Source organism: Heterocephalus glaber, unplaced genomic scaffold (assembly GCF_053883595.1).
Source record: "Heterocephalus glaber isolate CG9 unplaced genomic scaffold, H.glaber_assembly_v1.0 deba00001472, whole genome shotgun sequence".
In the NCBI taxonomy this organism is placed as follows: domain Eukaryota; kingdom Metazoa; phylum Chordata; class Mammalia; order Rodentia; family Bathyergidae; genus Heterocephalus; species Heterocephalus glaber.
Window position 1 is genome coordinate 4,678,079 of NW_028258315.1, and position 23,166 is coordinate 4,701,244.

The 23,166-nt window shown below is 43.4% G+C and overlaps 1 long non-coding RNA gene across 1 annotated transcript; it reads left to right on the forward strand.

The window, feature by feature from the left end:
- The first annotated feature begins 2,720 nt into the window (after positions 1-2,720).
- Positions 2,721-16,596, forward strand: LOC147826162 (uncharacterized). Its single transcript, XR_015439290.1, has 3 exons — positions 2,721-2,874; positions 8,427-8,643; positions 11,317-16,596. It is a non-coding gene; the product is annotated as an uncharacterized LOC147826162 (long non-coding RNA).
- The last annotated feature ends 6,570 nt before the right edge of the window (positions 16,597-23,166 follow it).

Below are 23,166 nucleotides of genomic sequence, written 5' to 3' on the forward strand. Positions count from 1 at the left end.
AATTAGCTCCAGCGCAGGGGAAGAAAAGCCAGATAAAATTATTCATTGATAAAGCAAAAGCCATTCAATGATATCTCTTCTCATCACAGACCTAACTTCTATAGCTGCCATGGCAACCACGGTTCATGTTTGCTGAGGGAAGCAGGATACTTGACGAACGCTTCTCTTTTGACATTGGAGTCTTTCTCAGGTTTCTCTGTCTATCTTGCTCCTTGTCCATGCATCATAGTGTGTGAGGGGAGGAGGAAGTTCACCAGGCCATCTGGTTTTGCCACTACAGAGGATCAATACCTCGCTGACAAATATGTTCCTGAAAGATTATTTATAAGTTACGTTATAAAAACTAATTTCAATTGAGTTAGATGCTTGCTTTATTGTAAAGAGAATAGGCTGCGTAACAGATGTGGAGAAATTATTACATAACTCTAAAATGGTGTTTGTTTCTGTTTAAATATCCTTAAATATAGTCCTTAAGAAAAAATGTATTGTTTCTTGCAAGTATTGGGATAGATCTGAAGACCAGAGCAGTAGTAAATTATCTGTGAAATAGATAATAAAAATGAAAGAGCTCGGTAAACCACATTATACAGACATTATTTATTAACACATAATCCCCTGATTTTCTTGCAGTTCTGGGAATCCAATGTAATAATTATACTACAACCTGAATGTCCAAGTTTACAGATAACCAGGTACAACTATTCCTTTTATATCTAAGTAAAATGACTCGGGTCTATGGTTCACATTTGATTTTAGGAAACTCAATCCATTTGTAAATATTTCTGAGAATTTCCAGAAATGTTTCGTTGACTACAAACTCCAGCAGTTAGATAATTCTAGACCACTTCTGCCTACTGAGTGCTCTTTGGTCCTCTTATTAGACTTTATTGCTTCCTGTTTTTCTGTGGTCCATTCGTCCCCTAAAATGACCACAGCCTTTCCTTTATCACCCCCCAAAATGTGCAAATAAAACTGACACCAAATTAGCAGTTGATCAAATTTTACCAAAGCCACAGCTGGACAAGGATTTAACATGTAAAACAGGAAACAAAACATTTTCTCTTCACAGCTTAGCCCTTCATGTTATATTGAAGAGAATTTTAATTTTCTTTTATTTGTCCTCCATATTATAATGACTCCCTTGGGTCTTATCTTTCATAACCAATAACTCTCTAAAAATTTGACTCCTAAACAAAACAAAAGACAATCTTCTTAGGAGTAACCTTCACTCTCCAAAGTATGTGGGAATTGGTTTAGCAGATTTCTTCCTCTCCTATCTAGACTCAAAATATTACCTATATGAAGATGCCAGGTAAATTGCTAAGAGAAGAGAAGACTTTTAGAATATGCAAAGCTTCTAAACTGATTTCATTTTTGTGTATTAGTCAGGTATGTAGTAACCTACAAAGTTTAGTCATTACATCCAATGGTTTGCAGATTATTTGGAAAAATTCACATACGTAATAAAAATAATAACAATAGTTTATAGGCTATATGATCCTTTAATTTCTACTTTTATTCTATCTGTACTCTTTATTTCTAGGCCTTATTATAGTAACTAAGACAACCAACCTGAAGTTCAAAGAAGGGACAATAGTGGCTATCCTTTTCTGGTTCTGGAAGTCAGAGGGAATGTTTAGCAATTCAACTTTCTATTGCCAGCTCTAGTTGCAGTTTTTAGGGACTACCCTTTATCACATTGAGATTTTCTTTTGGTCCTAGTTTCCTAGTTTTATGAGATTTATTTAAATGAATAGGTGAAGAATTTTAACAATGAATCTTAGATTTTTGAATCTTTTGAGATGATTTTATGTTTGTCCTTTGTTGTATTAGTGAAGTGAATAGCATCAGTCGATTTTTGAATGTTAAATAAATCTTGCATACCTGAGATAAGCCATACTTGTGAATTTATTTGTTATTATTTTGTTCACTTTTCCAGAGCTGGGCATGGTGGCCCATGCCTGTAGTTCCAGCACGTGGAGGCTGAGGCAGGAGGATTGCCACGAGTTCAAGGCCAGCCTGGGCTACATAATGAGTTTAAGTCCAGCCTGAACTACATGGCGAGACCCTGCCTCAAAAAACAAAACAAAACAAAAAGAAAAACAGTTTTCCATCTCTGTTTGATAGAAATTGGCCTAAAATTTTGTTCTCTTATTATGTCCCTTACAGATAAGACAATCATAGAACAAACTGAGAAGTATTCTCTTGTCCTCTACTTCTAAAAGTATTTGCATAAGATAGGTATTATTTCTTCATGTTTGGAAGAATTTACCGGTGATGCCTCTGGAACTAGAGTTTTCCTTGGAGAATGGTTTTTCATTATGGATTCAATTACTTTGACAGATATAGAACTAGTTAAATTTTCAGGATTTTCTTCTGTGACTATTTTCATAGGTTGGACTTTTCAAGGGATCTGTCGATTTCATCTAAGTTTTCAACTATATTGGCATCAAATTGTTCATACTACCCTTTTATTATCTTTTAAATGTATGTTGAATCTTAATGTTGGCTCTTTTGTTACTCCATCAGGCCTGGATCCAGGCCCTGGCTCTCTGGGTTTCTGGGTTCATTTGCCCTCCCACACCAAAAGTAGGAGAAAAGTTCATCGCAGTGGAAAAATGAGTTTATTTACAACTTGGCTAAATTGGGAGGCCAACTAGGCCGCCCCTCTTCCCCTGAAGAGCACAGCAGCAGTCCTCCTATTTATAAAAGGGGTAGAACACAAGCCACAAAACCTACTTGTGTAGGCTTAGCCAAACTTGGGCCCAGAGTGGGAAATGTTTCATCCTCCCTGGAGTCATTCGTGGCTGGGAGACGGGAGCAGTTCATGTTCTCAGCATGAAGGAGTTCGGAGAAGCAGCTTAATTTTAAAAGGTATCCTCGGTGTTTTGTGGTTGTCATTTGGGTGGCTTTTTGCTACTGGTGATTAACCCCAGGGCCTTTGCACTGAGCTATGTTTCTAGCCCTTTTTGTTTTTGTTAAGTTGCCAGGAAGCCTGGAACTTGTGATTCTCCTTACCTCAGCTGCCCAGAGTGCTGGGCTGACGGTGCTCACTGCCGTCCTCACAAGAAATATCCTGGTTTTTAAAGATCCATTTTGACTCTCAGTCACAATTTGTGTTCTTTCTTCCTGTCCTTCTCTTTTTCTTGGTAAGTCTCACTGGGGTCTTATCAATTTTATTAATCTTTCTGAAATACCAAGTTTTGTCTTTGTGGATTTTTCTCTTGTTCATCTACTATTTCATTGTTTTCTGCTCTTTATTTCTTCCATTGTATTTGTGTCTAGTTTGCCATTCTTTTTCTAGCTTCTTGTTATGAATACTGGGATAAATGAATTCTCAACCTTTCTTTTCTTTCTACCAACTGCTACAGCCGGGCTGGGGATATAGCTCAGCGGCACAGCGCCTGCCTCGCTGGTACAGCAGACATGGAGATGGGCCAGTCTGCCCAGCGGCTCTGAATAGTCATCTGACGGCTCCCAGCTGGTATCTCCATCAGGATCCATGTTAGTTTTCAAGTCAAGGTTGTGCTTTTCTTGCAGAAACCTCCTCTCCAATGTCTGAACAAAGCAGTGGTAGCTGATCACGTGCTTTCTTAGGGCAGCTCCTTGCCTGAGTTAGGCTCTGAGGAAGAGGATTTAGCCATTTGTGCCCAGCACAGGACTTCTTCAAGGGTGATCTTTGCTACATAGCTCCTTTTTGGGATGCAGAGACATGGAGTTGATGTCCATTGCGGTCTGATGGTGTCGTTGCCCAACTTTGCTGTTATTATTATAGATGGGTATTACTGAGTGGCATCCTTGCCCTACAAGCTGGTAAAGTAACAATGAAACCAATTTTTCTTTTTTTTTTGGTACCAGGGATTGAACTCAGGACCTTACGCTTGCGTGGCAGGCACTGGAACCACTGAGCTAAATCCCCGGCCCAATGAAAGCAATTTTTAAAAACGGAGAGCAATTAACAAACCATTGAAAAAAATAAAGTGAGAGTTTGTAAAGAAAACCAGGTGCTTTGCCTTAGGCTTGAGAAAAGGCTGAGTATGAAGCCCAGGAGTCACATCCTGGTACGTCCTGAGGGATTCTGACCTTTCCATTACAGGCCAGCACTCTGCAGAGCAGAAGGGCAGGAGAGATGACCGTCGAAGGAGCTGTTCTCCCTGCCCTGGTGCTGCCAGGCTGAGAACCAGGGTTAAGCTGTAGTAAAGGCCACTCAGGGATGTGCAGGGCTGGTTAAGGGAGGAAGGCACCTAGCAGACACGCAGCATGGAGCTGGATTCCGAGGGTGTGCCATCAGCGGAGGGAAACAGAACACTGGATAGGAGAGTTTCTTAGCTTGGATAAACTCTTGGGACACAGGATTTAGCACCCTGGAAATGATGTAAACTCGCTCGTAGGGTGACTCCTAGATCAGGAAAATCAGCGTCCCATGCTGAGCAAGGCTGAAATAGCTGAATTCCCTTCCCAGATGACAGAGTATGGAGTTAGACAGTTAAGGAAGTGGGCATGCCCAGATGGGTATACTCTGTGAGGCCCACAGGCCCACCAGAAACTTGTATCCACTGGAAGAACTAGAGGACTGTCGAGAGCCATTCTACATAAAGTTTGGGGAAAAATTTCATAATTAAAGTGTGACTACCTATCTAAGGCCCAATGTCACTTTGCCTGTGAGCTGGCTGTCGCATGCAGAAACACAACTCCATTTTGCCTCTGGGCACAAGTTGAGGCCTCAACGGTCCCATGATGCTGTGATGCTGAAGGGCAAGAGTACATCAGCTGAAGACATGCTGGTTCTTTGAGAACCAAGTAGTGATTAAAAAAAAAAAGAGAGAAAGGATTCACCTGGGGGAAGGACAACTTCTTTATTAGCCTGCTATCTTGTCCCACCTCCTATTGTAAGAATGGTCTCCTGAGCATCTTCCTAAGATCCTCATCAGCATAACATCCACAGTGACATAGGGTTACCACTGTCCTCTAAATCACTCGATACTCCTTCGGATTATTGTGTGTACCCAATAATTAATGGACAGATCAGAGTGTCTTTGTCCTTGCCCAGTCTGAGGCACTGACCTCCCAGCCCCCCGTGCACTTTGAAATTACACAAGTCTCTATTTAGCTCTTGTCATCCCCATTCTAGGGAGTGAGGCAGTGGGAGGATCGAGCACCCTCCGATAGAGGACACATGGTAAGTCCAGGCCATCCCAAATGAGCGTGAGAAGGGTTCGGTGTTGAGTGCTCCTTGCAGGCTTGGCTGATGCCAGAGAGGCCCACAGAACCAGGCTCCCTGATAGCAGTTGGGATGGCACCCAAAGCAATGGAAGCCAAATGGCAGCGCTTAGCCTTCAGAAGCCACAAGATCGTTACTATAACTACATACAGGGATCCTGACCTGAGGGAAGCTATGGGGATGTTAATAGCACACGGCATTCCTTGGGACACAATAGTGGGAAGTTGTGCCAGTCGATCAAAATTGTCAGCTTGATTGGGTTAAGAGGCTCCTGGGAGCTGACTGGGTCATGGGGCACCATACTCATCTGTGGATTCATTCACTGATCTTCGTAGCAGATATCTCTCACTGGTGTTCTTTTCCTGGGTTCTGCTTCTCAGCTGCCATGAAAGGAGGAGCTTTGGCCCACCATACTCTTCCACCATGATGTTTGAATCTTGGAGTGAGCTGATCATGGAGGAAAACCTCTGAAACCATAAGTGAGATTAAACATCTCCTCCTGTAGGTTGTGAGTCATTATGGTTTAGATGGAGACGATTTCTCCAAAGCCTCACACTCTCAGAAGCAGGGATTTTGGAAGGTGACTGATTATGGAGGAGCTGCCGCTGATTGACTGTTAGGAGGCGGGGTCTGGGAGGCGAAGGAGGCCGTCTCTGGAGGCGTGGCCTGGAAGGGTAGAGCTCCCTCCCTGGCTGTTCCCTCCTTTCTACTTCCTGGCCACCATGATGTGAGCAGCTTTTCTCTGCTAGACTATTTTACCCATGCCATTTCTTTTTTTTCTTTCTTTCTTTCTTTCTTTTTTTGGTACCAGGGATCAAACTGGGGTCCTTGCGCTTGTGAGGCAGGCGGTGGAACCACTGAGCTAAATCCCCGGCCCAATGCCATTTCTGACTTAAAGCCAGTGTACTGTGGACTGGAACCTCTAAAAACCATGAACCCAAATAAACTTCTTCTCCTTTAAGTTGCAGGTGTTGGGTATTGTGTCTCAGGGACAGAAAAGACACGGGTGTTGGTAATTTGTCCCAGCAATAGGAAAGCTGATCAATACAGAAGGCTACAACGATGAAGGTGTATGTGTGTGTGTGAATGTGCATGTGTGTGTGTGGGTGTGTGTGTGTGCATGTGTGTGCATGTGTTCAAATGAAAGCAAGAGAGAATGAATAGAAGACTGAGGGTAGCCACTTTGAAAAGAATTATTGCCTAGTTTCTGGGGATTTTCTAATAACCTTTAGAAAAATCTTATTTTTCATTTAATTCTATACTTTATGTGTTAGTCTGGTTATAGTCACTATAACAAAATATCTAAGGAAGGCTAGTTTATAAAGTGAAGAGGTTTATTTAGCTCACATTCTGGAGGCTGAAAGTCCAAGATCCAGCAGCCGTATGTGTTTGGCTCTGGTGAGAAGCTAGTGGTGGATGGCATCACATCACCAGCTAGAAGCCAGAGAGGTACTCAGAGGTTGGGCTCTTCTTTCAAAATCTCACTCTCAAGAGAACTAAGCACCCATAAGAACTACCTTAATCCTCCCTGAGGGCACGCATGTAATACCTGAGGACATCCTAGTAGGACAGAAGTGTCAGTCAGCTTTCTCATTGCTGTGGCATGATAGCCAACACCCACAGCTTAAAGGAGGAGACATTTAATCTGTTCCTAGTTTCAGTCCATGATTGACTGGCTTCAGGGTGGAGCCCTCACGGCAGAAGTGTCTAGTGGAGTGAAGCTGCTTGGTTCATGGCAGCTGGGAAGTAGAGCAGGGGAAGAGCATCAGAGTGGAAGGGGAGAGGGACCAGACTAGACCCTAGGCCACGCCTCCATGTCCCACCCAGACATACCCAGAAGCTGCTTTAGTAATCCAGGAGGTGTTTCTGAATCCAATCAAGTGACAATTAGGATTAATGGTCGCACCCTATGTCCCAAACATCTCGACACCTCTCTCATTGTCACACTGGGACCAAGCTTCCTACACGTGATCTTTTGGGGACAAATTACATCCAAGCAGCACTGTGTGTGGTTGTAGACCTTTGACATTTACTGAGAGTTGCCTTATGCCTGTCATATGATCATCTTGATCAGCTCAGCTAGGGAAAATTTATGTTTGAGGTCAGCGTTTTAGAGCCTTGAGTTCGTGATCAGGTGGACCCATTGCTTTGGGTCCACTGTTGGACGGGGAAGGAGCAGCACACCTGGTTGTGTAGTGGAGTCCAGCTGCTCACACCAGGGTCACAGTGTCCTTGGAGGGTGTGTCAGGGGCCGCACACCTCCTGCTAGGCCCCAGCTCTCACTGTTCTCACTTCCTGACAGTGCCCTGGGGACCGAACCTTTGCCACATGGCCTGTAGGTCGCCCATCAGACGTATAGCTTGCAAACATTTTCTTTAGTCGATAGAGGCTATTTTTTCATTTGTTGGTTGTTTTCTTTGCTATCCAGAAGTTTTATTGTTTGAGGTAGTCCCACTTCTTTTATTTTTGCTTTTGTTGCTTGTGCAGCAAGCAAGTAATAGTTTTATTTTATTTTTCTTAGTTTAAAAAATTGTATATATGTAAAGTACACAACACAGTGTTTTGTACACATAAACACGATGACACAATTACTTTAGTCAGGCAAATTAACATATCTTCTCACGGTGACATTAGGTATTTATTTATTTTGTGGTAAGAGCACCTAAAATCTGTTGTCTTAGCAAATTTCTACAGGACAATACACTACAAAACTATTAAGTATAATCTACATGCTGTACTCTAGATTTGTAGACTTGTTCATCTGACATAACCATGAGTTTCTGTTGTTTGAGCTGTATTTCCCCATTTTCTCCACTCCCCTATTCCTGGTAACCACTGCTCTACTCTATGTTTGTATGTTCAATCTCTTTCTCTCTTTTTTAAGATCTCAAATGTAAGTGAGATCATACAGTATGTGTCTTTGTTTGGGGGAAGGGTCTGCTTATTCACTCACAAAAGAAAGACCCTGAGTAACCAAAACAATCTTGATAGGAGAAACAAAGCTGCAGCCATCCAGTTGCCCCATTTCAAACTGCATTGCAAAGCAACAGTAATCAAAATAATATGGTGCTCACCTCAAAGCAGACACATAGACCAGCGGAACAAAATAAAGAGCCCATAATTAAAGCCAAGCATATACAATCAAGTACTCTTCTGTTTAATGATTAAACATTTAAAGTCATTTCTTGTGACTTTTTCCGAACAGCTTGTGTTTTCTACCTTCAATTTGCTGTCAGCTTTCTCTGTCCTCCTCACCCCATAACACAAAACAGGCTGTTGAGGAATGGGCTTCTGAAAAGCTGCGGAGTCAGCCCAGTGTGATTCATGTCATGAGAGTGACACGGCTGGGGTTGAGCTGCACAACCACCTCCGATTCCTTGCCTCTGGGTTGAGATTAAGGAGCGAGAACTTGGAGATCAGAGGTAATTTATTGTCTTATTTACACATAAAGCGAAGAGGGGCAATCACTGTGCTCTTAGCTGGAGATTCATGAGAGATTTTTCTCTCACAAAAAGTAATTGAGGATGTGGGGATTAGAAATGAGACACAAATAGCTGAAGAAAGGTTATCCCAGCCAAATTTACACAATTCTAGGAAATAATTATGTAAGAGTAGAAGAAGATTGCTTTTCTCTGGATCTACAGAGCATTAGTCTGCGACCTGGTCAGGTGACTGCTCAGGGGGATGCATAGTTCCCACAAACATACATGTGCATACACATCTGTGTGCTTATACAGATGCACACTCTGCCAGCAACACTGTTCTGAACACTTTTGATCAGTGGTTACACAAGTAGGGGAATTATAGCTAGTGAGTCATTGGATTTTGTTGTTTATTTTATCTTCCTAATCCTCAAAGTAATATGCATTCATTGGAAAAACGGTGGAAAGTCCAGAAAAATCAATGCTAATGTTATTTCCTGGTTTAAAAAGAAAGTGGCAATATTTTGGTATTGTACTCTTTCTTTTCTTCCTTTGGACATATTTACTATATATCAGCTTGTTTGAATAATTTCACCCAATCCTGCTTTTCTCCTCCAGTTATAAATGTATATTAAGTCTATCTTCATGTTCATAAGTAGCATTTTAATTATGGCAAACACTCTTTGTTAAGAGTGGTTCACAATTTCCCAAGTGCCCTTTGCTTCAATACTGAAGTTGTTATAATTTTTTACAATACTAAAATGAGTCACTGCTGTTGTCGGTCTTGGTCCTAGAAAGATAATTAAAGGTCACTTTCAAATGTCAATGAAATCCCCAGAAGTTCAAGTTCAGCTATTATCTGTTACTCCAGCTTTCCCCATGGGTGCTTTCCCATCTCCAGTCTCCACCTTTGTCTTTGGTACAGCACACTTTTCAAAGGGTTTCTCCCCATTGGGAGCAGTATGTGTTCCCCTTGAGAGTATGTGTAAATAAAGGAAAATCTCCCATCTCATTGTTCTCCAGGTGCTATTTGCCCTTCTGCCATGTACATGGTACTTTCACTAGTTGGCTCCCCAACTGGTGTCTTCCTTCTCAGTGTATGGACCAATCTAGATCAGCACTGTAGACCGGCTTTGAAATAACTCTGCTGATAGTGGGGGTGGGATGCCTATTTCACTTAATGTGCTCTACATGTCTAGAACATTTTCTGGAATACAGTAGGTGGTGATCAATTTCTATCCAATCAAGGAAAGAAAGGCAAAAACAGCCTCAGCCAAATAGAACAGATTCCAATTTTCCAGCATCCTTTCTTTGTGTAGGTTGTTCTGCTCACAACTCCTTCTCCACTCTACCTCTGTGGAGGTCACAGCCACATCCCTGAATGTGACTTGTGCCACAAACAAGTAGTAAATGAACGAACACTAAGCCGCCAGCTTCCCCGGTGAGAGCAGCATAGCCTCCTCTTACTGGAAAGCCTGGACATGGAGGCTTTGACATGGAGAAGTTGATCTAATTCATTTCGGAGTAAATGGTTCTCCACATAAGTTCTTTTGGCCACCGTGACATGCCTGGCTTTATGATAAAGTCTGAGAGGATCTAAGTGACACACAAAACCAATTTCAGCCATCAGAACATTATGATTTCACTGGAAGAACAATGTATGCATCAATTGAAAACCTCAAGCAGGATTCAGGACAGTGACCCCGAAGATCTGTAATGGAGGACTCAGAGGTGGAAGAATGGACAATGGGCTGGAGAACAACCATGTGGGGCTTGTGCTGGGCATCATGGGGCAAGGAAAATTTAGAGGAAAAAAATAGAAGAAAATTTTGATTACAGAGGAAAGTGATAGGGTCTGGGATGAACATTATTGCAGAGTTCAGGTTACTAAGTGGGACCTTTAAAATTCCCGTCTTTAGGATGAAATTCAAAACAAATTATATTAACATGTTGTTTTAGTTACTTTTCTCATTGCTGAGACAAGATACTCAACACCCACAAGTTGAAGGAGGAAAGATTTATTTTGGCTCTCAGTTTGCAGAGGTTTAAGTCCACAGTTGAATGGCTCCAAGGCAGGATAGCATGGAAGAGGGGCATCACAGAGGAGAAACAGTCCATGGCAGAGCAGGAAGGAGGCAGCAAGCCTGCTTTCACTCTCTCACTTTATATTCCATCCAGGGTAGGAGCCTAGTGATTGGTGCAACCCACATCCCAGGGAGAGCTTCCTCTTCAGTAAATCTGTTCAACCACGTCCAGAACTATGTTGATCTAGCTAGGGTACTAATCCAAATATCACACATCCCTAAACCATACTCACACACTGTTGATCCAGCCACCTCCAAAAAGCCCTAACTATGACCACAAGAAACTTTGTGGGGGCAGCTGGATACAAACTATAACATATGTCATGTGACTCCTTTTTGAATTAAGTACAAATATATACTTGGGCAAATTTAAAAAAATACAGGTATTGACAATCAAAATGTATTATTTCAAATTGAGATATTCTGTAATTATAAAATACATAAAGACTTAGTACGATAAAATTATGTGAATTATCACAGTTATTGTTTTATATTATTTGCATGTCAAACTGATAATAGTTTGGAAGTATTGGTTTAAATGAAGTACTTTATTACAATTAATGGCATTTATTTCTTTTCACTTTTTTAGGGTGGCTACTAGAGAATTTGCAATCACATGTGTGGCTTGTATTTGTGGCTGGTATTATGTTTCTGTTGGGCAGGCTGACTTGAGCTTGAAGTTGGAGCGTCATGCTATGGCCAGTCCACCTGGTTTAGGACCTCATACCATCATTCTTTCCCGGGAAAGCACATCCTTGCTCTACTTCCCGCTCACATCTCCAGAAGTCTGCAGAAATGAAAAACACGTTTGGAGGTTCTTCCTGCCTCAGCTTCTCCCAGCACCCAACCTGCCAAGAATAGAACTGTGTGTGGTGCAGGCAGATACTGAGGATTAGGTAGTGGCCTAAGAAGAGAACTGACTTGGTCAGCTAGTTTTGCTCTTTTATTAATTATAAGATCCGTTTTGAATTCAGTTGGTGGAGTGACAGATACTCCCAGGTGCTCCTAGCAGTAAAGTGTTCGCCAAAAGCTCTGTGCCCTTGGCTTTTGCAGTTTGGGGCCATTTTCTTCTCTTCTGCCCAGTCACTCCTCTGCAAAATCTCTGAAGCTCCCTTGTGCCTTCTTGCAGGGATGCAGAGCTGGGGCCCCATGGACCTTGTTGCCATTTCAGCTGCCAGGCAGATAAAAAATTGTGCACAACAGTGTTCCTTCCTCTGAGAAGCTCTGGAAGAGAAGGCTGCAGTGGGCACATTTGGACTCAGCAGGAGCCTGAGACAACTGAGTCAGTTTCTTTGGATTCGGCAGTTTTCCAGCACTGTGAGGCCACTGCAGCCTCGAAGACAGCTCAAGGACACGGATGAGGAAAGCTGAGCCCATGACGGTTGACACACAACCTCCCACCCTGCTGCAGCCATGTGTCTACGTCCAGAGGTGGCCTGGGAACAGCACAGCGCCAGCCCTTGGGTACAGTCACAGCCCTTGGGCACAGTGTGGCTCCTGGGCTCTCAGGGCAACTACTAGGTGCCCTAACTCACTGGCAAAACTGGTCAAGCTCTCCCCAAGCAGAGATCCTTCCTGCTGTTGGCTGTTTTTGTGGGGGACTCTGTGGGTGCACAGCTGTACTCCCTGCTATGTTTGTTTAGTCTCTTTTCCACTGGGCCCTCCCCTTCCAGGCTGGTAAAAGCACAGCCTTCCCCGAGCCCAGAGGCCAGTTGGGTCTCTTCCAGCTGTGATCAGAAGGGGCCTGGCAATGCCTCCTCTGAAGCAAGATCTATCAGGCTGCCCAAAAACCAGGAACTGCAGTCTGGGAAAAGAGACAGACACTTGGGTGTTTCCCACTCATGCATTTGACAAATATTTAAATGTAGTTATGCTGTGAGCTAAGCTCTGTGCTAGCCTTGAAGAACTCAGATCAATCAGGCATAAATCCAGCCATGTGGACTTTTACAGCCTGGGGGAAGTGATGGCTGTCATCAGCAAGGCACACACACTGGTGTGGAAGCCCAGCAGAATAGGTAGGCTTGAGCAAGCAGGAATGCGAAAACAGTTGGATATTTTAGGGAAGTGACATTTGAGCTGGCATTGAAAAATAGGTGTAACTTGGCTGTACTGCAGGGTTGCTCCCTCTCAGCATTATTGACATTTGGGAGCAGATAGTCTTTATTATGGGGACTGTCCTGTACAGTCTAAGATGTTTGGCAGCATCCCTGGCTCCTACCCATGACATGCAAATGAAAGCCTGTCTTAGTCCGCTTTCTGTTGCTATAAAAATGCTTGAAGCAGACATGTTATAAAGAAGAAGGCATACAGCTCTGGAGGTTCACAGAATGGCGCAGTGCCCTGGTGAGGGTCTCCTTGCTACATGATATGATGAAAAGAGAAAGGGAACTGGCCACGTGCAGAAGGGGCCCCATGTGTGTGGTGGACTTGCTTTATAACACCCACTCCCATGAACACAACTCCCTCTGCAAGGTCAGCATTAACCCCTCTGAGTTAAGATGACTCCGTCATCTTCCGTGGTCCCACCTTCTGCAGCTTCCGCCACCTCTTGACATCACCACACTGAGAACCAAGCTTCCTCGACCCAGACTTGGGGGACATTCAAGCCGGGTCCAAACCGAGCAGACCGCATCCAGCGGTGACAACCAAAAATGTCTCCAGACGCTTCTGGATATCCTCCACTCAGCAAAACCACCCTGGCTGGAACCACTGCTATAAAAGAATGGGCAGAAGAATATGTTAAAAGACAAAAATACAAACAAGCAAAGGACATGACACAGAGGTGACCCAGTTTGCCTAGAACAAGGGGTGTGTGCAGGGCACGCTCAGGTGAAGCCAAGGAAAGTTACCACAGGAGGTCCATGTAGTGGGGTAACATGATGAGCTCACATCTGTTTCCTTCCACCATATGTCCCAAGCATCTGGAACAGAGACTGACACTTAGCGGGAGCTCCACAAGGCCTCGGATGCTCTCTGTTCATTCATTGCTATGTCCTCAAGGCCTAGGCCCCTGCCTGGCAAGAAACAGGAGCTCACTTTCCTGAATGAGATTCCATTTTGCAAGACTGGCACAAGAACTCTTGTGTCTTGTTACTTTTCTCATTGCTGAGCCAAAATACCCGATACTCAAAGTTAAAGGAGGAAAGGCTTATCTGGAGTCTTATCATTAAGAGCTCCTCTGGCAACCATTCTTCATGGTGACAACCCTCACACCTGTTTCAGGGTACCATGGCTGATTTTAAACAAGCTGGTCATGGCACAAACAAGGTTCCCTAGGAATATGTGGGCCTCACTCAGAGGATGAAGCTGGTGCCCATCCAGTGACATAGGGGCAAGAGACACAAAGGTGGCTGGTGAGGGTCTCAGAAGCCTCCTAGAAACTCCACTGAAATGTCTCCAGGACATTTGTAGGCACACCCAGGCCATGATTTCTGTGTCATAGAAAGCAGCTCCTTTTGTCCGAATTTCAAGCTCCTATCTGGGCTGGGATAAGCTTCTTTCTTTCATGTTTTAAACTGTTTTGTTAGTGTTATAAAACGTTATGAACTGATAAGCCTAGGTTGTTATTGACAGCTCAAAGGGACAGATGTCAGATAAATATAAGGGACAACTTCACAAGGCAAACTGCTCAGGTTACTAGAAAAGGAATTAGATTCCTTCGGTTAGGAAGAAGAATCCTGACATGGAAATCACTGGATTTCCCAGCAGCAGATATCTAAGTAGATGACAAGATGGCTACATCCCCAGCCCCCCCCACACTTTTTTAAAAATTTTGAGACAGGATCTTGCTAAATCACTAAGCTGCCCAAACTTTCAATTGTCCTTCTTCAGCCTTCCAGCGTGCAGATGACAGGTGTCCACCACCTCACCAAAGTGGCATTTCCTCCTCCATCTGCACATAAAACAATGTCAAGAACTCCTGGTTGTCAAAGAGATGACTGGCAATTCTTAAAGGCAAGATAATGTCCTTTATTTGGAAGAAGCTGAGAGAACTTACTTGCTAAAAAAGGTCCCAAGAGTGAAAGAAAGTGGTTTGAAGGTTCTTTTCTTTCCCCCACAGAAAGGCATGGAAATATCCAATATGCAGCAGGATGCGGTGTTGCCTCCAAACGTTGCATCTGCCTGAAATCACTGAGGGATGAATTAAGCTGTGACTGTCAATGAGTAGAGGTGTTTGTGTTGTCCTGTGATTTCTGAACATTCTGTAACTGGAGTGTGGCCCTCAGGGCTGGATCCCTGGGCCTGGCAGACTGGCTCTGACAGTTACACCCTCACCTTTTCTGTGCTTCCATTTCCTCATCTCAAAATTGAGGACAGCTGAACTCCCTACCTACTGCAGGCCTGGGGAGGACAGGTAGGGTTAATACACGGAACAGCCTTAGATGCAGGCCTGGCACATGCCAAGGCTGTGTGTCTCCTGCTGCCGCTTCTGTAACTGGGGGAAAGGACTGGGAGCTGAGTTTAAGAATCTCGGTGCAGAATTATTGAGAAAACCGATGTAGTGAGCATGGACCTGGGATTTAGACACACAGGGCCTCGAGTTCAGGCTCTGTCTTTGGCTGTGTGACAATCAAGAAATGTATACAAAGGATCTCTGAATACCAGGATCTACATCCATGGACTCAATGAATCATGGATCCAAAATGTGGTTAGGCCTAAGGTGCATCTGTACTGAGCACTGTGACTCGTTCCTTGTCCTTATTCTCCAAACGATGCAGTGTGTCATTTACACAGCATTTACAATGCATAGGCATAGGGTGTTGTAAGTCATCTGGAGTATACAGAGTATACACGAGGCTATGCACAGGTTGTAAGCAAATATCGCTCCATTTTATACAAGGGGCTTGAATGTTGCAGATTTTCATATCCTGGAACTAATTCTCCACAGATACTAAGAGATCACTTTATCTTTCAGAGTCATTTTCTTTGTCTATAGGGTGGGGTGATACTAGTGTATACTCTGTAGGGCTGTAAGGGTTAAAGAAGGAAATGCTCAAAAATATTCAGCATAGTCCTAAGACAGAGTCTATGTTCAAGAAGATTCTTGAATCAGTACATTAATGCTTTATCTTCTTCAAAGAATAATTTCAGTGCTGTGTTATTAGTTTAGATTTATTGATTTTAATTCTTTCAAATTCTTAGTGTTTATCTGTTTTAATAAAATTTTGTTTTATAACATAAAATGAAATGTATTTGAGTGAAAGCGTATAGCATTCCCCTTTTTCTTACCTAAGTATATTTAGAGTAAATCTATGACTTAGATGATTGGCATTACCAAGGCCCCATTTAACTAGTGGGCAAACTGAGTACCAAAGAGAGAAATACCTATCTCTAAAGAGCCAACTTCACAAACCTAACCTGCAAATTGGTAGCAAATGTTATATGCAATTAAGTAAAACAATGGATTTATGGAAACTAGATATTTCAGAGAGAGAGAGTCATAATTTTTTTTTTCAGAAATACAAGAAATAATCTTCTTCCAAAACACGTTTAGGAAAAACTCAAAAGAAATATAAAATCCAAAATATCATTTAAATTTTATTTCACAAAGTGACATACAGAAGTGAGTAGCTAGAACCGTGGTACATTTAGTTCCCTAACCAAGGAAGAACTGATGAGGTGGCATGGAGACAGTGAACCAGAAAGAGAGACAATTGAGGGATGCAGGCTAGTGTCACAATCTTTGCAGACTTCCTCAGGGAAGAGGCATGGAGTGGGATGAGATACAGCCAAAGGCAGAACTAAACACCAGGACCTAAGGTAGAAAAATAAACAGATGTACAGATTACCCAGGGGTTTGCAAATCATGGCTTGCAGGCCAAATCTGGCCCACCCATTGGTTTTATAAATAAAATTTTATTGGAACACAGCCATGTCCATTTGTACGCATTTTGCTCATGGTTTCTTTCTTTTTAAAATTAATTTTATTGGTACATTTCAGGTGTACAATATAATGACATTCGTCATTGGAAATTTGCACCTTTACATAATCTCTCTTGGTTCTTATTTTCCCCCCTTCCCAGCCCTTTCTTCAACCCCTCCATCCCTCCCTATTTACAAAGACTTGGTTTCCATTTTTCCATTTTTCTCATATTAATTCCATTCCCTTCTGTCCTTTCCCCTACCCCTCCCACTTCCCCTTCCCCTTTGCCCCTTTTCTTCCTCTTGGTTTCTTTCATACTACAACAGCAGAGTTTAAGCTGTCACAGAGACTATGTGGAATGCAGTCTAAAATATTTATTATCTGAAACTGCAGAAGAAGTTTCCCTATTCCTAATCTTGATAAAAGTAAACTAACTCATTTCAACCAAGGAACCATAAACAATGCTACAAGCGAATGACAAAATGGGAAAGATATTTGCAACATATGTAATAAATATTGGTTAGCAGCTTTAAAATAGCTATAAAATATAACAGCTTGAAATGTAAAACACAAGGACGTATTGATTTCTAAATCAATAAGGAAAACATGAATGGCAACAGGAGAAAAATGAGTGGAAGCTGCAAACAGCCAATTCACTAATGAAGAACTATGACTGACCCACAAGCTTATTAAAATAGCACTTTTAGTAATCAAAGAAATCCAAATGTGAACAATGAAACTCTTCTGGCAGTAAAATGACAAACATTATTCTCTGTTCTCTTCTCTTCCTCCTTCTCCACTAAAAATGAAGTTAGGAGGTAGTTGGAGAATGCATAATTATATGGATACAACGGTGTTTATAGGAAAAAATTTATAAACAGGTAACTGTGAATCAAACAGTATTGGTGAAGTAAAGTAGGGTACATACTACCCGTTATTATCCAAGCATTAGGGTTATAAATTAGTACTAGGTTTAACCTCCATGCATCAGAGCCAACTGGAAGCCCAGGAGCACCTGCTTCAGTCCTACGGACAGAGGAATGACCTGTTCAGAAATAAAACAGGCTGTCATAGACCCATGGTTATGGCTTAAATATGAAGAAACCCCCGAAGGATTCATGGATTAAGGGGTTGATCTCCAGTGTAGTCCTGTTCCGGCTGGGGCTTAGAGGCAACTGGATCATGAGGGCTCTAACTTTATCAATGAATTAATCCACTGATGAGATCAGAACTTGCTGACATTACAAGGGGTAAGAGAAGCAGGAGGAGGACCTATCTCGCGGGAGTGGTCACGGGTGTGACCTGAGGGCTCCATCTAGCCTCCAGCCCCTTCCTCTGGCTCTTTCCCTGCTGCTTCCCGGCTGCCCTGGGGTGAGCAGTATCATCGCTGCTTTACTTTTCTCAGGTGTTTGGTTATAGCATTAAAGCTAATACACCCACCGTCAGACTGGGAGTGGCCTGGTTGAGTTTAGGTCCCTTATTCTGCGAACGCTGAAGTTCAAGTTCCAGAGAGGAGGTCATCTGAGCAAAGTCACAGAACCAGTTAAGCTGAGATGAAAGTCTGAGTGTACTGTGAAAAAGTGTTCAACATGGTTCCCATCGCACCCCGGACAGCCCGGACCTCCAGTGACATCTGGGTCCTCCCTGGGAAAGTCTGCCATGTTAATCTCCTATCTCTCTGCTGAGTCTAAAGGTTTTCCTGCACTCTTTAGCTCCAAAGTCATTTTGCTCTGTATTAGCTAAGCTACTGGATCGATTTCTCCTCTCTGCTCTATTGTGAGCTCTTTGAGAACAGAGACTGTGGGTTATTATTCTTGTATTTCTTGGCAACTTGGCGTTTTGTGGCAGTTATTATATTTTAGTATATGTGCTGCCGAAGTGAGCACAAACATTTAAAGCTCTTTTTTTTTTGGTACCAGGGATCGAACTTGGGTCCTTGTGCTTACAGGGCAGGCGCCAGAACCACTGAGCTAAATCCGTGGCTTGTGGCAGATATTTAAGTTTTTCAAAAATATTTGTTTCTATATTTTTGTTTGGTTGCCTTCATTTCCCAGTTTCACAAGGGCTTAGCCCAGCCCATGGATTCTGAAGCCCAACTGTTTGCGTTTCAGCTCTGATCCTGTCATTTACTAGTTGTGTTATCTGTGCCTCTTCTCTATTATCTGAAAAATGAGGATAAAGATAACATCTATCACATGTTGTTTGGAAAACTAAGTGAGATTATATTTAAAGCCCTTTGACACATGGAAAGTTACAATGCAAGTGTTTATTTTAAAAAATCGGTTAAGCTTAGGAAACCGCTGATGTGTGTGTGTGTGTGTGTGTGTGTGTGCATGGAAAGGTTTATGTGGGGGAAAACCCCACACAAATAAGATGCAAGGGCCTTCAATGCTGGTTTCCAAATGTATCAGAGAAGTCATGGGAAAATAAAACAAACCAGATATTTTTGTGGTAATTCAAAACCAAAGCAAGAAAACTCAGTGTTCCAAGTGTAGAAAAAAATAAGAAAATGTATATTTAGGAACTCACATGCCTCTGGGTGTTGTTTCTTTGATAAACTGGTTGGAATGAAAACACAGCTTCTGCCTCCCAAGTGAGTAGAAGGTCAGCTCTGAGGCAGGAACTTTGGGATTTACCTTTCTCTCAGTCTCATGGGCAGATCAGGGAGAACTGCAGTTAGACGTTGGAACAGAAACCAAATTATAGTGTTGTAAACTAAGGGGTTTAGTTTTTCAAAGCAGAATGGAGTCTAGAGGCAGGCAGTGCAAAGCCATGACAGCCACTCCCAGATCCCATCGGGTCCCAGACCCCTTCTGATCCTCTCTCCTGTCTGTTTGACTTTTGTTCTGCTCATGAGATGGTTGAGGACCTCCAGGGATTGTGTGTGCATTTTGAACAAGAAAGAGGCAGGTGGAATGGCAAAAACAGTCATGGTTGCTGGGTCTTCCCTCTTAAAAGCTTCCCAGGAAAGACCACCTAGGAACTTCTGAGTACATCTTATTGGCCAGGTTGGGGTCACGTGACCGCTCTTCTCTGTATGGAAGTTCGTGGAGGTAAGTATCCCGCTGGTCACATCCAGTCCCTGAGCTCAAGTTCTAATAGTAAAGAAGATCAGGATGGATGCTGGGTGGCACGTAGCAGTGGGGACTTACTGGAAGACTCAGAACATTGTAATAAGCAGCTCCCTAGGAAGTAGAGCCATTTTCTGAGACTGGGGAAACTGGGGGAGAAACAGCATCTTATGGAGAAATTAGGAGCGCTGGGTGGATGGGCTAGGTTTGAGGTGTTTGTTAGACTTCCCAGTGGAGATGCCAAGCCTGCAGATGGATGTACAAGTCTGGAGCTCAGGTGAGCAGTCAAGGCTGGGAAGTTAAATGTGGAGTCATCAACATATAGATTGCTTCTGTTTTTTCCTGTAAAGATGAGGTAAGTCCCTCAGCTGAGAGTGAGAGAAAGAAAGAGATTTAGGGGAACATGGAAGCAAACTTACTGTGGTAGGAGGATTGCTGGGGAGTGTGAGTATGCTTCTAATAGTCACAGTCTTGAATGTGTCCAATCAGTCAGCCTGGCGGTATGATTTCTCTTGAACACTGTTTGGCCACTTGGAAGGTAGCACACAAAAAAAGATTCAGCCGGGTTCCACTGTGCTGGTGGATGTGAGGACAGGAGTGATTGCAAGGGACAGGAGTGATTGCAAGTTATGCTTTTGATTAGGTGATGGATATTGAAAAAAATTGTGATTCATGGACTGGCAGTCTCAATGATGTAAAAATTATGTTGTGGGCTCACTAGTATTAACGTACTTGAAAGATGAGAGGCAGCAGTTAGATTATGGGATACAGCTGTTCTTCAGTATCCATAGGAGATTGTTTCCAGGACCCTTGTGCCTAGCAAAATCCATGGATGCTCAAGTCTTTTATACAAAATAGTGTAATGTTTGCATATAACGAATGCACACCCTTCTGCATACTTTAAATCATCTCTAGATTAATTACAATAACTAACATAATGGAAATGCTATTTAAATAGCTGTTAAGTCATGCTATTTAGGGAATAATGACATGAAGAAAAGCCTATGCATGTGCACTATGAACACACAGCATATTAGGTCAATGATGGGGCACCATTGACCTAACTATGAATTATGCAGCAGCGGTAGTGTAACATTTGTTCCATTGTTTTCCGTCTGTGTTTGGTTCAATCTGTGGAGGCAGAACCTGTAGATGCAGAGAATTATTTGCAAAAAGGGTTTTTCAGGAGCGGTGTGATTATTAGTGAAAACCAGATTGGGAGCGTGGTCTTAGGGGCCGGGAGGGGAAGATGATGGCAGTGAGGTCAGTCACGGGAGACCTGGATCCAGGGGGGTCAAAATGAGGGCAGGACAAGAGAGAGCCCCAGTGAGCTCACAGCTGATGCCAGGAAATACCAGGAGCAAGGATGGGGGGTGGGGGGGTGGGAGGAGGTGAATACAAAGAAAGATGCAATGACAGGTGGCCTCTCCCAGTGGTGTGAGCATCCAAAGAAAGTCACACCGCCAGAATCTGCAGTCAGAGTGCTCGATCAGACAGACATGGTGGAGCAAGGTTCAAGGGAAGACGGAAAGGCGGGCAGAGGTTGGGGGCGTGGTCCAGGAAAGGGAGGCTCAGCTCTGAGGATGGAGGGGGTGGGACATTGGGCTTTGTGGCCCCTAGATCCTCAGGAAGGAGGCAAGTTTATCTCTTAAAGAGGAAGGTGCAGATGAGCAGGAGGTAAGGACTTAGGTGTGGGATGAATGTTGATGAAAATGAGAAACGGTTCTTCCCCCATGCCAAGGACTGTCAAACCCTTCTGAGGTGGACAATGATAAATCCGAAGCAGCCCCAGGAAGATTCCGTGCTTTCCAATGGTGTTCTGGGTGTGTCTGGGAGGACATTTCCAGAAGAGACCAGTGTTTGAACTGTGGACTGAGTTAAGCAGCTGGCCCTCCCCAGTGTGGGTGGACACTGTCCAAACTGTTGAGGGTCTGAGTAGAATACAAAGGAGGAGGAAGGTTGGATTCGCTCTGCCTCACTGCTTCAACTAACATGAGTCTCCTCCTGCTCTCAGTGTTCCTGGAGACCCAGCCTGGAGTCTATACCACCACACCACTGGTCTCCTGGGCCTCCAGCTCTCAGATGGTAGACAGTGGGACTCCTGAGCCTCCACAGTCCCAGGATATTGTCTCCTCTCGGTTCTCTGTCACTGGAGAGCCTGACGAATTCAAATGCCACAGCCACAGAACTTTTCAGGGCCAGAGCTCTGCTGTCTGGCAGTAGGAGCAAACAAACTGCATGGATCCAGGTTAACTTTTTACAGAGCAGATGTGCCAGATGGACAGGATGAGAGCCAGTCACTGTGGCCCAGGCCCGTAATCTGAGAGGCTGAGGCAGGACTGTGAGTTCAAGCACAGCCCGGGCAACGTAGTGACTTAATGAGACCCTGTCTCAGGAAATAGAAAGGGCTGGGGATGTAGCTAAGTGCAAAGGCCTTGAGTTCAATCCCCACTACCACCAAAAAAAAAAAAGGATCAGGAGAGGGTGTGGGAATAGTCTAAGTTCTTCAAAGAGTCAGAGGTGCAGTGGAAGTTCCCAGAGGTTGGGTGGAAGTTCCCCCATCCTGGAAGAGAGCACTTTGAACTTCTTGAATTGCTTACTTCCTGGTAAGTTTTGGGAAACTAGGAACCCACTCTGATATTTCTGAGTTAGCTCCTAGAAATGTTCTCCTTAAGTTGGGCAGAAGTGAAGTATGTAATGTCCAGTACATGGTAAGTACGAATGTACTCATGTCTTGCAAAATGAAGGACCAACATATACAATGGTGGTCCCATAAGATTAGATCGCCGGATGGCACAGCAGCTGTCTGTTTGTGTAAATGTACTCTACAGCGTTCCCACAGTGAGAAATCACCCAATGACACATTTCTCAGAAAGTAGTATTAAGCAACACATGACTGTACTTTAAAATATAACAGTGCCATTATGATTTAAATGTGTCCAATCTAAATCTCATGCTTGCCTGATAGCCAAACAGCACAGCTGCTCTTTAACAAACAAATTTTCCAACATTCCTTTCATGCTTCTTCATGTTTTCTTTCCACTGTCCCTAAAGACTGTCATCCCATCTCAGATTCTCATGGTTGAAAATCTTTTATTGTTGACCTTATCATAGTTCCTTATAAAATTCATATAAATCAGGATAAGGTTAAAAACATTTCATATGAACACTAAGCTCTGAATATTAATTTCTCTGTGGATCGAGTCATCATTGCCTTTAGTGCATCACAGCCACATACACCTTCTTGGGTCAAGGGGGGGAAGGACAGTAGGCTTGATGTAGTGACTCACCTTTCCCACCATCACATAGATAGTACAACTGGGGCTATGGGACCACGCCCCTCCATACCCCCGAACTGGGGCAATGCTCCAGGGCCAACCTCCCAGACTTTTGTCCTAAGGCCACTAGCCAGAGGAACTTCTGAAATCCCAAACAAGGAGGGATTGTAGCATGGCCTACAATGACCTTGCTTCACTTGGAGCTTATTAAAGGTTCCTACATATGG